At 35.8% G+C, this 17,104-nt stretch overlaps 1 protein-coding gene and 1 long non-coding RNA gene across 3 annotated transcripts in view; one reads left to right on the forward strand and one right to left on the reverse strand.

Annotated features, from left to right (window-relative positions):
• The window catches only part of HS3ST1 (heparan sulfate-glucosamine 3-sulfotransferase 1), a 95,845-nt gene that overhangs the window by 66,864 nt on the left and 11,877 nt on the right, over positions 1–17,104 (reverse strand). The window lies entirely within an intron of this gene.
• On the forward strand, positions 2,680–15,021 carry LOC120312091. Its single transcript, XR_005557785.1, has 2 exons — positions 2,680–4,812; positions 14,771–15,021. It is a non-coding gene; the product is annotated as an uncharacterized LOC120312091 (long non-coding RNA).

Below are 17,104 nucleotides of genomic sequence, written 5' to 3' on the forward strand. Positions count from 1 at the left end.
ACTTTGATTGGGTTGGTTTCTCTGTTGTGGATATTTAATAGCCAGGAATTCCTAAAAGGACTATGGCTTGGAAGAGTTTGCTCTTAGAGATGTTAGGATAATTAAAGTTCTCCATCATTACTACTTTATGTCTCTCTCTGAAATATCTGTAATTTACTTCTGAACAGCATAATCCACACCTTCCTTTTCCTGAGCAACATATTGCTTTTATTATTTCCTTCCCTTATTTTAGCACAAATTTTGTCTGTAACATTGCCAGGATAATTCACTTGGATTTCTGAGCAAGTATCGTTTAACAACGAATGCAATTCCCTTTTTCCTATTGCTTCTGCTGCTTTTGAACAGATTGCTACACTCCAATCAATTGAATCATCTCACATGGACAAGCAAGAAGGGATACAGCTTTAAAGTTGTATTTTTACTTGCTATAGTCCAATGTTAGATATTGTCTAAACAACGTCATCCAGAGTGGATGACATAAATAAAATGTTGATGGCCTTGACTAGCGTTGAAGAAAATTCTATCAAATCCCTTGTCCATGTCCCTAGGAAGCAGCATAAAACAAAATCCGAGGGCCTGCCAGCACATATCTGTTTCTGTTATTTATGTTAGTAAGATAGTAAATTGCCAACCATCATAGCTCTTCTTGCAGGGCACAAATCACTTATTTTTGATTCTGCAGGATCTACCTTCTTATCTGTTGTTTAGCAGTGTCTCTTTTTCCTTCCATGAAGCTTAGACTCTTGATATTTCTGAAGGGACATCTAACATATTCTGAGTTCCAATGGTGAAGAATATGTTTTATAGTTATTGATGGTTACCCTCCTCCACTTGGTTTGCTCTTTATCTTCATATTGTTATAGTTTCCCTGTCATCGCCAGTTTTAACACCTCCTTTATTTGGTTTAATAAACATGCCCTTTTTTATCAGCTGAAATATGGCCAGTTGCTATTACATTCTTCACTCACTGTCTTCAAGCACTAGTGAAAGTGCTTCCATTTGCTGCACAGTGGTGTTTAAGAGTTTCTGAACACTTTTGAATTTTCACTATTTCTGGATAAGTATGACCTAAAACGTGATCTGTCCTCACATCCCAAAATGAGATAACCTCATTAAACATTGAATCAAAAACATTATACTTGTTCATTGAGTTGGGAAAAAGGATCCAAAGCTACAAATTTGTGTATACCTCTAGGATTATTAGTTCATTTGAAGAGGAAATGAGAATCAGCTGTTTCAATCAGTGGAATAATAATCAGGTGTGAGTGTGGGAGGCTCTGCTTTATTTAAAGAACAGAATTCTGGGTATGCTGTCAAGTGCCAGGGAAATCAGGAGATCCAGGCAGTTCAAATGGGTATAGAGATTTATTAAACTCTCTGCAAGAATCTGAACTATTAATGGTCCAAGCAAATTGACAAGTAGACAAGAGTTCCAGGAATTCAAGGTGGGCTGGATGTAGAACTTTTGTCAGCAAGAAGTGATTCATGACTAATGATGAGTTTGACCCCACCCTTGAGCTCAGCCTGGTCATTTCTTCACAAAATAGGTATGTGGAAATGGGTCAGGGCTCAAACAAAGGAGATTTCTGAGACTTCTGAAATCTTGACTTACAACCATTTGTTTAGTGACCGTCTGAAATCACAATGGCACTGAAAAAAGTGAGTCATGACTGTTTTTCACACTTACGACTGTTGCAGCATTCCCCCATGGTCATGTGATCAAATTTTCTATGCTCATATTTATGACAGTTGCAGTGTCCCGGGGTTATGTGATCAACTCTTGCACCCTTCTGACAAGCAAAGTGAATGGGGAAGCCAGGTTCACTTTACAACCGTGTTACTAACTTAACAATTGCAGTGATTCACTTAACAACCGTGGCAAGAAAAGTCATAAAATGGGGCAAAATTCATTTAACTGTCTTGCTTAGCAGCAAAAATTTGGGGCTCAACTCTGTACGTTGAGAACTACCTGTAGTTCTTGATCCTGGAGATACACCAGTTATTGAAAGCAAAGGTTTTCATACTTTTGCCAAACAAAAATATATAGCTTTGGATCATTTTCCTTAATAACTCAATGAGCAAATATAATTTTGACTCATTTGCTTAATTGGTTCTTTATCTATTTTTAAGACTTGTGTGGAGAACAGATCGTGTTTTAGGTCATATTTATGCAAAAGTATTGAAAATTCAAAAGTCTTACAAACTTTTAAACACCACTGTAAATACATGGAGGGCTCTTTTTAGGCAGGAATACAATCACCACCATAAAAAAGGTGCCGCCAGTGAATAACTTTTATTCTGCTCACATTAGCTGAATACATATTGTCAATTTAAACAAAAATTGAAGGGGCTCCCCTTTGAATTCCCCAACTGAGCTTCAGTGCCAAACTCCTTTTTAACTATCCATAAATACACATTGTAGCTCAGGATTGCTTAATTGTTTTCTTGCAGATGTTTCATTACCGACCTAGGTAACATTATCAATGCATGTTATCTAGTTTGGTAATGAAACATGTGCAAGAAGACAACCAAGCTCAGAGTGTAGCAACAGCAACAGTACTTAAGACTTATATACCAGTTCACAGTGCTTTATAACCCTCTCTAAGCGGTTTACAGGGTCAGCATATTGGCCCCCAACAATCTGGGTCCTCATTCTACCAACCTCAGAAGGATGGAAGGCTGAGTCAACCTTGAGCCGGTGAGGATTGAAGGAATCGAACTCCTGGCAGTGTGAGCAGAGTTAGCCTGCAATACTCCATTCTAACCACTATGCCACCCTGGCTTCTGATGTGTACCAAGGATTCTACACAATTTTTAAATTATTTGTAATATCTACATATAGGTGCCCCTCTTTTAACAACTCTGGGTGGCTTGCATGCAACAAAACAGTAAAAAATAGTATAAATGGTATAGAAAGCAACAGCAATCTATATACTACTTAAAACTCTCATGTCTGTAACATTTAACTTGGTGAAGGGCTGCATCACAGAGTAGTTTTTTTTTTCAGCCAAGGTACCACAAATTTACAGAATGCATTCAAAATCTGGGAGCCATAACTCCTACGGAATTAAAATTTGGTAAATTTTATAAAACATTTTATGACATAAAAATCATCATAAAGCATTTTATGACACAATATAAAGTGTCATAGGACATTTCCTGTGGTCAACTCTTGATGTTTGATGGTGCTATAGAGTTCAACATGGGCTGTTTTCAAGGCAGATACACCCATGGATTTCTTCATGAGTTTTCTAATGAACTTTTTAAGTACATTAGAAGCTCTGATATTGATGAAGGCATTGAGGAATCCAGCAAGGAAATATCTCTGAAATGATGACCCAAGTGGATCACAGGTTGTCTTGTCAAAAAAAAAAAAAAAAAGCATGGTAGGACAGCGACACTTCTTCGATGCACCCACCTTCTCATCCCACCTATCCCAACACCTGGGAGAAGACCCAGGTTTTAAGTATTCTCCAGAAGGATAGAAAGGTAGGAGCCTGCTGGATCTCAGGGAGGAGAGTGTTCCATAGGGCATGGACTACAGCAAAAAAGTAGGCCTCCAAGGTCCCACAGATGATAATGTTTAAGTTAAAAAAAAGAAGAAGACCTGAAGTGTGCCCACTCTATCTGCTCAGGTAGGACAGATAGATATCCTCAGGGAGAGGCAGTCTTGCAGATATGTGGAATATACAACATTTTTGGTCAACGTTTCTCTTGTCTTTTTCTTCTGCTAAACTCTATTGTCAAATTATTGTTAGCTCTGTCTGTTTACTTATATTATTCGCATCTGTGTCTCTTACACACATTACTTGTGGGCAAAACAAAAAATGTTATTTTTTCATATCTGCACTGTAAGGTGAGTACAAAGAATGTTTTTTAAAAAGCTGCTAGAAGAGTACTATGATCCCTATCAATTTTATTTTGCATAATTTGTGATTCGGTAAGTATAATCACTTCATAGTTACATTTTAAACCTATTTTGTTTTTATCTAATTTTACTTAATTCTTTTCTCCAGGTATGTCCAATTATTACAGCAATGCAAGGTAAAAGTGTTAATCCTGTAGAAGTGTTAATTTGTTGTTTTACTTTATTTTTAATATAGCAAAATATCAAGGTCTCCATAAACATTAATGGAGTTTTAAACATGGAAACAGAAAAAAAAATAAGAGCTGTTTGACAGACAAGTATGTACAGGATTTTTATTTTTTAATTATTGTTTGCAATTCCTGTTAAAGATCGACAGCACTCTCCCTGCCACTTATTCAGTCCAACTGTGTTTTTTTTTTTTTCATGGCTAGCATAATTTATCCAGAGTTTTCCCTACTGAAACTCTAGATATTCTTATACATCAAATTACCATTCTACATCTGTCTGAATTGGGTAGATATGCATTCAGATAACATACAGCTTTCCTAGACATTAGAAAGGGCAAGCACAGCTGAAGGGGTCTGGCTATATTAAATAGAGAAAAAGAAGCATACCACAAATGGCCTGATAGGATAAGAGCTTTTAATGACTTCTGGGGTTTCTGCCAATTCTACTTTGTCCCTGCCTGCACTTGGCATATTCTGCTTCCATCCCTAAACCTGTATAATTTTTACATGAGTATCATAGGTCATTTCTGCTTCATCTTTCCAGAGAAAATATTATCTCAGTAAGCTGCTTTATTACATCATTTATCTGAGAACTGAAGAGCTTGTGACAGATTTCTGCCAGACCCGTTCCTCTGGAGATGTAGATGCCTTAGTAATATACACTTAAACTGCTGAAGTTCAACAGGTGAAGGAACCAGGTGATGCTAATCTTGAAACGTAAGTTTAGAAAAGTAACTCATTCAGAATCCTGCAATTTGCTAGCTCCAAAACAGAAGGGGCATCCTTAATTAGCTGTATGGATATAAAAGTGACAACTTATCTGTCATGATACCATTGTGCAAAGGATATAACTTGGAATTTACATCATGGTATCTGATGCATGTATTTAGGCCATGTCATGATGTCATTTGACCCTTTGCTTCAACCACAGATGCCCTTCAACATAACTCATTTTGATCAAGGTTTAAACTCTAAACTTTTTAGCTTCCTGATGGATGTTTAACCATCCCTTTTGGATTCCACAATTCCTTATTTCTTCAAGCACCCAAAACATCCATCAGGAAGAAGTAACATTGTTGGGGGTATTGATGGCACTATGGGTGTAAATGTGGGGGGAAAGCAGATCTGGTTCTTATGTTAATGTCACTGTCCTATTTGTTCTTGCTGTTTGTCAGAATCTGCTCAGGTTGGGAGGATGTTTATATGCAAGTATTGGGTGCCACCAAGTGCCTGAAAAAAATGCACTGCTATTGTCCAGTATGGGTTACAGTTTATCCATAATGTGTTTGGGGGGCTGGAGCTGTAAGCTGTAGGTCATGACCTGTTCTGTTTTCGTGGTCTGCCTTTCTGTCTAACAAATCACTCAAATGTGGAAGTAGTCACTGAAGGTAACATTAAACAGGATATTTAGCTCCCGAAGAGTACAAAATAAAGAAGAGATGCATTTTTGTAATCAATATGAATTATATTTACCCAGATCCTGGCCTGGTTTATTATCTAAAACTGTTATATCAAAATCATCAGATCCTTCATTAATTCCATTTTGTATAGTGGCTTTGTGCTACTTGTTTTTTGTTTCTACTCTGCCTAACTCAGGGGTTCCCAATCAGGGGTGCTCGTACCCCCTGGAGGTGTGAAACGATATTTCAGGGAGTGCAAAAACTTGGGTTTTCAAAATTATAGTGTATATGCATAATTTGTTGCCGTTATTTTGAACTTTTGTAAGGGGTGCGAGAATATATCAGAAGTATTTTAGGGGTGCAGGGTATAGAAAAGGTTGGGAAGCACTGGCCTAACTTTTTGATAACTATGAGCACAGATTCCAGATTGAGGTTGCTAGAGATTTGCCTCGGTGTGCAGGCAAATTAGCTCCTGACTGGACTGTGATTTAATCAAGTAGCAAATATGCAGGGGAAATTAGTAGTCAGTAAAATATAAAACACGAACTACAGAAACCTTGGTCCAAATGAAGTGCACTCCCACCCCAAAAAGTAAAATTTTAGCATATTACATTATTGAGAAAAATTAGATAAAGAGAATTTTATAGACACCCTTAACTTTATATACTGAAAAAGTTATAGCCTACAAGTCAGCTGCTTATTGTAATAAAGTAGTTATTGCTATTTTATTACTTGTAGCTACACATGCTTATGGAATTTGTATTTTGCTATTTCCAATGTAAATTGAAATCATGTGCATCTCTGAACATAATTAATCCTTGGATTTTCTGTCCAGATTTCCTTTAAAATTGATATTTTTAGAAAAAAAAGACATTTAGAAATATGCATTCAAAAATATCCCTTTTAAAGTGAATTTTCCTAGAACAAGTTTAGATCAAACCTGACTTGATCTAAACTAATGATACACACTGTAGAAGAAAGTTTCATACAGGTAAATCTTAATTATGCATTAGACATCCATGACATATGCAACCTAATAGGACATTAATGACATGCAACTTTATTAATACATTATTGAATGTGTCAATTTTGTCTTAATACAACCAGAATATATTATAAGATTATGGTGCAATCTTATATAGTATATGCCTAATCAAAATAAACTGTAACAAATTCAGTGCATCTTAATCCCACATCTGAAGCCTTTGAAAAAAAGTATAATTCTGACAGAAGACAAATCTGCTTAACTTTATTGCTAGATTATTGTACTTCAACATGTCTTCCCTTCAGAATGGAAGCCAGTTTGGTGACTTTGGGGCTAGCTACTCTCTGTAACCGCAACCCACTTCCCATGGTGTGTTGCTGTGGGGAAAGCAGGTGGTAGGAATGTTATCACCTTGAGTAGTGAAAAAAAAGGCAGGATTTAAATAAATATCCAATCCGTTTCTACCTCTTGTGGTTGTTATATTGATGATTCCTGATTGTATAGGTTAACACAAACTGCTTTGAAAATAATACAGAACAAAAACAAATGGTCTATATACAGGTGTTCTTAATATTCTTAAGAGCTTTTCTTAAGTTAGCCCATTTTTGGCAGACCATGTTGGAGGTGATAATTATCTATTATCCCATTTCTCGTAAGGGCCAACCACTTCCCTATGGAAACAGGTAAGGAAGACATTGTCTTCCTCTGTCACCCACCTATTTGTATTCAGAGTTGGCAAGTGTGGTTTTGGAAAAAAAAAAGAAACCATCATAATTATTAAACAAAGATACTTTCATCCTCTTTCCTGGATTCAGTCAAATTAGTCAACAAGATGAAAGGCACAGGAACCATGCATAATAAGTGTTCAGTAAAGTCAACTGTCAGCTAATTAAAATAAATTACTCTTAACAGCAATGTTCAACCCGCTCTATGAATAAGAGACTGAATGTTTATCCTCACTGTCATTAAGTTATTGTGTTTTTCTTTTATCAAGCTCTTAATAGACTTCTCCTAGTCATTTCTAATACCTTTCAATTAAATATGCATTTCATATTTAATCTTTAGCCCAAACATGTCAGCTATTTGCCTGAACCTAAGTTCTTTAAGTCAAAATGTGACTGCATCATTCTTTCTAATTTAGTACAATTTGCAATCTGCTAGGTACAAATAAAATCCAGAGTACGCCAGTAGATGACCTGCTACAAAGTATTATAGGTAGTCCTCAACTTACACCATTAATTTAGTGACCAATTGAAGTTAGAGTGGTGATGAAAAAAATTCACTTACAATTGGTCCTCATGCTTAACAATGTTGCAGCTTCTCCACAGTGACATGATCAAAATTCAAGTACTTGAGTGACCTTCCCAGCTGGCTTTCAACAAGCAAAGTCAATGGGAGAAGCTGGATTCAGGGAATGACTGTGGCAAAAAAAGACCAAAAAATTGGGTACAACTCACTTAATGACTGACTCCCTGTACTGGATTGCAGCCCAAATAAAATAAATACAGCTGTTAGACCTAAGCAAGGCATGACAGAAGGAAGAGAGAAAATTATGATATGAAAATTACGAGTTGTGACCACCATCACCACCAGCCTTACAATTCTACAAGCCAAATATAACTTTACAGGGGGAAAATATAACTAATCTATAAATCCTCTGTGGAAAAAACTCATATTGTCACAGAGAATACACCTGCACTGTCCCAGAATGTATGGAATAGCCCCAGGGAAACATGGGACTTGGACTGAATTTTTATCTTTCTTTAGGTTTTTCCTCTCAGTCACATTTGCTTCTTTTCTTCTTCTCATTCCAGAAAAAAGAGGAGCTCCTGTCAACCTAAATCTTGCTGTGCCCAAAGTATACTCTTACTATAGTGGCAGAGCACAGCCATTCTGTCAATACACAATGCTGTAAAGGCAGGGGTAGATGGTGTTTCCTGCCTGAAATTTTAATACAGAAAATGCTGTCACCAAATGCCATATACACTTGCAATACATTGATCATATGTGAGCCAATCAAAAATGGCCACCAGATGGCAGCAGTCTCTCTCTCTCTCTCTCTCTCTCTCTCTCTCTCTCTCTCTCTCTCTCTCTCTCTCCCCCCCCCCCCCCCATGATCGCAGTGTAGTAATTTTGATTTGTGCTACCAAACTACAGTTCCTGTATTGCTGTGTGTGGGAAATGAGTAAAGCTGTGGGGTTCTCCCAGATATCAGCGTCATAAACTCTTCCTGGACAATTCCTTTTGTTAATCAGAGCAGAGCATAAAGAGGTATCGATGACTCATCTGCTTACCTTGGAATGTCTTCGTTAACTACGTGTTTAGAAATGGTCTGTTCTTGTTTGCTTGACCCCAGTAGTTCCAAGATAGGTTTCTCTTGGCTTCAGGACCAAATGGCTAGGAAATCCTAGCCTTCTTTGGTTATTTTTTTTACTAGTTTGGTTAATTTAAGAATGAGTTTGCGCTTCCTAAGCTTCCTTGTTATTTCCATCTCTACTCAGAGCTGAAGTTTTAATTGAAGTCATTCAGAAGAAATGCTGATTTTCTCTGCATTATCCAGAAATATTTATTTCTCCTTAAAATATATTTCTGCATTACATATGACCACTTAGCTCATGTAGGTTTGTGAATGATACTTCTTTTAAATCTCTCTCACTCTGTTTATAGCAGGAAACTTCCAAAATCCTTCACTGCACCAAGAATCTCCCGTGTTTTTCTTTCTTTCTTATTCTACAATTGAACACTGTATAAAGTGAACCTCTGAATTTCCCCTATTTCATACTTCTTTCTTTGAAAATCCAATGCCTTTCTCCCACTTACATCTCTTTTTTTGCCATCAAATAAAACGTTACTCTAAAAACTTTCTGCTCCCATCCCCATTGAAACGACTCTTTGAACTAGTTCTAAGATGCATGAAAGTCATCTGGGTCACTTTGGGTCAATCACTTACTCTCAATCCAATCCACCTCACAAGATTGTTGTTGTGGGGAAAATAGGAGTAAAAAGGAATATTGGTATGTTCGCCGTCTTAAGGTGTTTATGAAAAAAAAGAATAAAAATCTAACCTCCGCTTTGTCTTTTTCTCAATGAACAATGTCCTTAATTCTTATACAATATGATAGCTTCTTGTTTGATATGCATTGCATCTTGAGTAATTAAGATTATCCTTACTTGTTATTTATGTTCTATTCCCTCCAAATTGCTAATTATTATTACATTTCCAATTTGTGAGCCATCAAGAATGCCAAGATTGTGGCAGGATAGAAATTTGATAAATTTGATTGTCTTTATATTACTAATCTTAAATATAAAGTGATTATTAATTGCAGTTTTACACTTTTGGACCTCTGGACACATAAACCTATTTAATAACTCATAATGTAACTATCCCAACAGAAATGGCACTCTGGCAGGCTTTAGTGCGAAATTGACTAACTATTGGATAGGATGCTAGTATGACTTCAGTTTGTAATTAATTAATTGCATTTCAGCAATTAAAAGTAGTAAAGTAAAAATAAAGCTACACGCTCTCAAAATTCACAATTGTCCTACTAATACAACAGAATTATGAAATATTTACATAGCTTTAGATAAATCGAATGAATCTGTTATTCACTTATGATGTACAGTATGGTCATACCACTGTAGTTTACAAATATGTGACAAGACTGCAAAATAATAGAGAAAGATTCCAAATTTGATTTACATTTTTAGTCTCCTTAATATAAAAGTATCTTTTCCCCCTTCACCCCTGAGGTATATATATTTGAGTGCTGCTAGATAAGTCCAGTAGACTGCCTTGAGTTTAGCTTTCCTATAGCAAAGTTGTACTTTTATAACTTAGCAATAGCAAGAATATGTTAACCTTAACCTCTTATTATCATAGGTTACTTTAAAAAAATAAATAGACTATGCTTGAATTTCTGGAAGGGATTCAGTGAAGTCTTTATAATATATTATACTGTTTTTAATCAAATATTTTTATTAGATTTCCTAGCACCACGTGATAGAGATAATACAAAATGTATTCATCTCCCTGGACAAAATAAAACTGTGCTAGATACTTTCAAACCCCTACTGACTTTCATTTGATTAAAGGAAACAGCTTCATTAGAGGAACAAAGTAGATCAATTCCCTGCAGATCTGAAAGTTTCCCATGTGTATCACTATGTAGGTATGAGGAAAATGCAATATCATTTTATAACTGTCCAGAAACCAAAGTTGTAATATACTTATCTTCTGATGAGATTTAAAATTGTTAGCTCATCAAGAAAAAGTCAGAAACAAATAAAAAAACAGTTTCTGCATTCATTTTTTTTAAAGTTTATTGTTTTATCATAGTTTCTGCATTCGGATAATTTCTTCACTCTCTTTTTCTTAAGTCAGGAGTATTCAACCTTGATGTTTTCTTATGCTATCAATGGCCTATCATTAAATTATTTCTATTGAAGATATGCTAAACATCCACGAATATAGCAAGCAAGAATCAAGTATCTGTATTAGATTCTTTGAGTGATTTGATTGTATTGGATGCCACATTGCTAAGATGACATTCAGGAACGATGGAGTGTTTTCCTAACACAATATCCCAAAATGGGATTAGAACTGAAATAGAAAAAAAAAACATTTTTTTTCCTCATGCATATTAAATTGTTTAGATATTCATGGAATTGTGCATTATATACATATTTAAATCTGTAATAAAATGTAAGTACACTTGCCAATATTTTCTGAAATACAGTGAATAATAACATTTATCCCAATGGGGGGGGGGAGGAAAGAAATACACATTCATACTCATCAGACTATTTCCTTTGCGGGAAAGGACTAGAATACAGAGCACATTAAACAGGAAAGAAATAGTGAAACAAAGACATAAAGAACTGAGATATGAGAAAGGAAAGGAAACATACCTAAAACTGCTCCATAACTTTCTATCCTTAGAAAATATCCTTGCCACCATACCCATACACTGCTTTAGATACAGCTTCTGGTCTCTCACCTTACTCTTTCTGAGGATCTCATTAAATCCCTCCAATCACCACTTTCCTCATCCTTCCCTTTCTCCTGACCTATTCATTCTTTCTTTATATTTTGTTTTGAAATCTGACCTCCATGTATTGTGTGTTATCTGACCAACCCACTTCAGCAAATTCAGCATTCTATGCTGGAGGCTTATTTCTATATTTAATGCCCCGTTCTAACTTTATTTTATATTTACCAGCAACTCTCAATTTCACTTAACAATGTGGACAGGGGCAAACCCTTACATATAGCCATTTTCATTCATTTTAAATTCTTGGTCTAGTGCTTAAGGTACTGGCCTAGGAACGAGAAGACTATGAGTTTTAGTCATGAAAGTCAGCTGGGTGACTTTGAGGCAGTCACTCTCTCCCCCCAACCTACCTCACAGGGTTATTTTTGTGGGGAAAATAGGAGGAGGAAGGAGTATTAGGTATTTTTGTTGCCTTGAGTTATTTATAAATAATAATAAAGGCAGGATAAAAATCAAATAAATAAATTTTCAGATCCATACTCTTTATTGCATCATATAACTTATCTAACATCCTTGCAAATCATTTGGGTTTTCCACCAAGAAACTGGCATTAGTGCATACAAAAATGCAACATTTGCCACTAAAATGCTCTTAACATCCACACAAGCATTCTGGAAGAAGCAGGCAGCCATCACAGAACAGCTCAGTGCACCCATTCTGGAGACACAAAACTTCCCTGAGGGTGGGCTCTAGCACCAGTCCGAAAGCTTGGAAGACTTAAATCTCTGATCACGGTGACCGACTCAGATTGGATCTTGCAAAATCACCCAGCTGGCTTTCATGGCTAAGGTGGGACTTAAACTCATGGCTTCCAGTTTCTAGCCTTAGTCACTAGACCAAACTGGCTCCACTTGTCTGCCTCTTTCAATTTTAACCATTCTTTATTCTTTGGTAATATTCTATTTTTTTTTCTTGTTTTAGTGGTTAAGGTGCACATATAATATTTTTCTTATCCTCATTTTTTTTTGCATAAATCATGCTTTTTAATACCTTTTCATACTTCCATAGTCTTTTATCATTCTGCCATTTTCCATTACTTTTTTTTTTGTAACTCCACACATTTCTGTGATATTCTGATTTATATCTTTCTGTTTTCAAGCAGCTTCCATATCCTTTCCCTTATGTCTATTCATTCTGTTGAGAGATTATTCTACATTCTAACACTGTTCATACAGTATTTGGACCTCTTCACTTTTTACAATAATTCTAATTTTACTCTATTTTCTTTCATTTTTTTCCTTTTTCTTCCATGTTATTTTTTTCCCAAAAAGAAATGGTCTTCTGCATATTCAGAACTTCTCATTATCCTCATCACTAACTTCTCATTAGTTTTAAACTAATTATCCTAATAGTTCATCATAAACAATAAAATCAGTCATGCTTTTAAATTTATATCCATTCTTTTAAAGGTTAAATATGAGTATATTTTTACTTAAAACATGCATCTGAAATACATAGAAGTTTTTTGTAAGTAGAGATATTCCCTAGTCATCCTCTTATTTTTAAATCTGTGAATGACCTACACACTTTTTTTTTTGTAATATCTCATCACCATCCATCAGTTCATGTCACCTAGCAGAATAATTTCTTCCTGGGATAATTTTATTCAGAATCTTGCATAATTTTTCTAAAAACTCATTGCTAGTTCTTCTATTATCACCATTCAATCAAGCATATCATGTACCTATCACTACCCTATGAATTCTTACTTTTGTATGTACCATAGCAATCACGATTATGATAATTCATATTTTCTGACATATTTTAGCCTTTCATTCGTAATTAAATTTACTCCTTCAATTCCCCAACCACAAGATCAAGCCTTTTTCATTAGATCTAATAGAGGAAAATATATATATAGCTCAGGGTTGAACTGTGGAGTCCTTGGCTCTCTCTGAGCTTGGTTGTTTGCTTGTAGATGATTCATTACTCATTTGATCCGTCCTAGTGAGTGTGTGGTTTGCTTTCTGTTTATATAAAAAGCTTGTCATGCCAGAGTTGGGGAGGGTGTGGTTTTTCTCCTTGGTAGAGTATTGTTTTCTGCTTGACTGATTGTTTAATTTTCATTCCTGCTTAACTGGGCGCCGGTTGCTGGAAAGGAAGTGTTCTGGTCTTTTTGTTTCCTCCTTAGCTAACTCCACACTCATTTAGATCTACTACATTATTTCCCTTTCTCATAACTTTCACAAAAATTGTATTATACATTGTCTTTAATTTATTATTTTATATTCTCTTACATTCCTAACAGCAACCTTTGTTATGCCATGCTTATCACTAGATGGGTCCATGTCTATTAATCTCCAGTGCCCATCATACTTTGGGTTGTTTGAGTTTTTCATATTAATTTTTTTTAAGCAAAATGTAGAACTTGCAAGTTATGTATCTACTTGTACATGATATTACCAGCCTTAGTTGTATCTGAATCACACACAGCATTCCCTGCTAATGAAAAGGTCATTTGAGGCAATTTTGCTCCAAGAATGCTCATGTAAGGTATCATCCCTAATCTAGGGATTCCTTTGCAAGCCAACATGATGTTCATGTTCCATAACCTAGGAGATATATGCTCTGTATTGATACAAACTCAGAATATCAACTCAGGAAAAGAAAAATATTTACAGAGTACAGCATAATAATAAATTTGATATGAATAAGTGAAATAAGGTTTTGTCTTCCAAATTGTGGAAAATCTGCTGGCTGCATAGAAATTTGGAAAGTTGATATCCCATTAGAATAGTGCTGCATAAAATTAAATCAGCTGTTCCAAAAATGTCAATATCCTTGTTTGTACTTTTACTCATCACGTTTATAATGTAATGTCTATTACATACATATGAATAATAGGTCAACAAAGACAGAAGATTCATATTTTATTTAATTAAAATTATAAATCATCTGTCCACATACTAGATATTTGTAAAAATATACAATTCATAGATAATAACAACTCATCCATCATAAAGTTGTATGAACAAAAACAATGTAACAAAAATAATAAACTGCAAGTTGCATTGAAATGAGAATGGCAGAGATTATTTAGTATTATTAAAATCTCAAATATTCCATTATTTCTAAAGTAAAAGAGAAAATTAATCTGATCTCTTTGGGTTGTAGTTTCTTAACTGGGGTGCCACTAGAGAAGAGCTCCTGTGAATTGCTACCATACTGGCCTTTTTCATTCTTCTTGGTTATTCCCTCCGATGATGTTTTTTCATTTGTATGTCCCTTTTCAGGACTGGAAAACAAGTGAATTATGGAAGTAAAAAGCAGATAGAATGGTTTACCTGCACCCCAATTTTCCCTGGAAAAGGTATGTGCTCTGGTGAAAAAGCAACCAGCAAAGAAAGTAGCATTAAGAATGGTTTGCTAAAAATGGGAGAAAACAAAATTCTTGTCCGAAAGATTCATGAAAGTCAGACTTGGTTCTGTCCTCTTATTTGTTTCTCCCCTCTTTCAGAGCTATCTCATTTTGTTAAAAAAAAAACAAAAAAAACCTAACTTTTTAAGTTCTTCTATTTATGGACCAGAATGCTAGGTACTGAATGTCCAGCTCAGTGAGTTTCTGTATAATTCTGAACAAGATTCATGAGAATATCTGTAAAAGCTTCCATTTGATGTCTTCTTTCAAATATCAAAACCTGGCTTTGTTGCACCACCAGATCTCACTGCTTCACTTGCCAGGAATACAGATAGTAGTTCTCATAAATATGTCTGCATCTCAATGAGAAATAAATCTTTCCTTAAGCCTTCAAAATATGCCTGGGGGCCCCAAGATGGAAATTTCAAATGAGGCTGAGCTGAGCATCATTGATCTTTTACTTTTCCAGACACAGCAGGAATGTAAGAATTGACCAACCGATTCAATTCTCCATAATGCCAACAACGTTGTAAGCCTGCCGGTGTTGCCTGCAATGAAAAGTTTTCATATTCATCTTATAATTAAAGGCAAATGTGTTGCCTGCTTCATATACAACATATGAAAATGTCATATAACTTATTACTTACTCAATGACCAGGCACAGAACAGAAATACAAGCCGCTTCTTTTAATTTACTAGGTTAAGCACTTGTTCAAATGATATATTTATTTATGTAATACATTCAAATATCCTGCTGTTGCAAAAGATAACAAGAGTAAGTCCTGCTTCAGGGGATTTGACAGTTTGGTTCAAAGAACCAAAGGAAGTTCTATTTCAATGCATATATACCTCTACATCAGTATGTATGAGCCAACATTCTGGGCTTTCCTACAATAAGCAAACTATTACCATGGATCAGAATGCAATACGTACAATGGCTGTGATGAGTAAACTCCTGTCCTCCGATGTAAGCAAAAGTTGATATTCTGCAAGTCAGTATGGTATAATGGCTGGGGTTTTGAACTAAGAGTAAATGGCCTGGGTTCAAGTCACCCTTGGCCGTGGAAGCGTAATGGCCACTTTGCTCTCTTTCAGGCCAACTTCTTCCATAATAGAGGAAAACTGAGAAGGTAGTGCTTCAAAGTCATCTTGAGCTCTTATAGGTCAGATGGACATCTAATGGACAAATTCTTCAAAGTTGCAAATGCGGGTAAAATAATATTTAAGATAAATATATACCACTGTTCTTCCCAAAGGAAGCCTACTTCCAAGAAAGGAAGAAGAATACAGATTATTTGCGAGTTGAGGTAAAGATAATGAAAGAAGCCTTGCTACGAAGCAAAACCTGTATTCCTATTTGCATTTCTTTATTTATTTGATTCCTTTCAAGATGGCGTACAGGTACTCCTTGACTTGTGACCAGTTGCTTAGCGACCATTTGAAGTTATGGTGGGCCTACCCGGAGGCTACTTACAACCTGGATTTGAAGTTACAATGGTCAGAACCCCTCCAAGGTTGCACGGCTGAACTTCAGGAGTTCAGCAACCGGGCCACATTTATGACAGTTTGCAGTTTCCCGTGGTCATGTGAGCATGTTTTACGATGGTTTTGCAAAACACTTGGATTTACTTTTGTTTCTGGCAAAACTGCATCCGAAGTGAACCACTGGTTTGCTTAACAACTGCAATGGCCGCTTTATAACCACAGTGTTTGCTTAAATACTGCTGCAGAAGAAGTTGGAAAAACATGTCAGTCATGTGACTGATCCATTTACAACTATCATGACTTATGACCGTGATGGGAAGGCTCCATTGCCACTATAAGTTGAGGATTACCTGATCACAGTTCTTCCCAGGGCTTTTTTTGTCATAGAATGCCCAGAACAGAGTTCTGGCACCTTTTTTGGATGGAACCTTGTCAGGTAGGCAAGGCGGGTTGTATAATGTGTGTGAGTTCCGGCACTTTTTTTTTTTTTTTTTACAAAAAAAGCACTGGTTCTTCCTATTTCTTCCAAAACAATAACCAGCAACTCTGTGAGGTAAATTGGACTGGGGGAGGGGGATGGGCCCAAATTACCTGAGAGCAGAAAATAAAGGTACAGAAAAAAATTTTTTTGCTTGAAATATATGTGGTTTGTGAAAACAGTGTTAAAATATCTCATAATTCCTCACTGCCTTTCTCATGTTTTTTCCTCATAGGCTTCACTTCT

Source organism: Crotalus tigris, unplaced genomic scaffold, assembly GCF_016545835.1.
Source record: "Crotalus tigris isolate CLP2741 ecotype Arizona unplaced genomic scaffold, ASM1654583v1 scf7180000018427.649456, whole genome shotgun sequence".
NCBI lineage: Eukaryota > Metazoa > Chordata > Lepidosauria > Squamata > Viperidae > Crotalus > Crotalus tigris.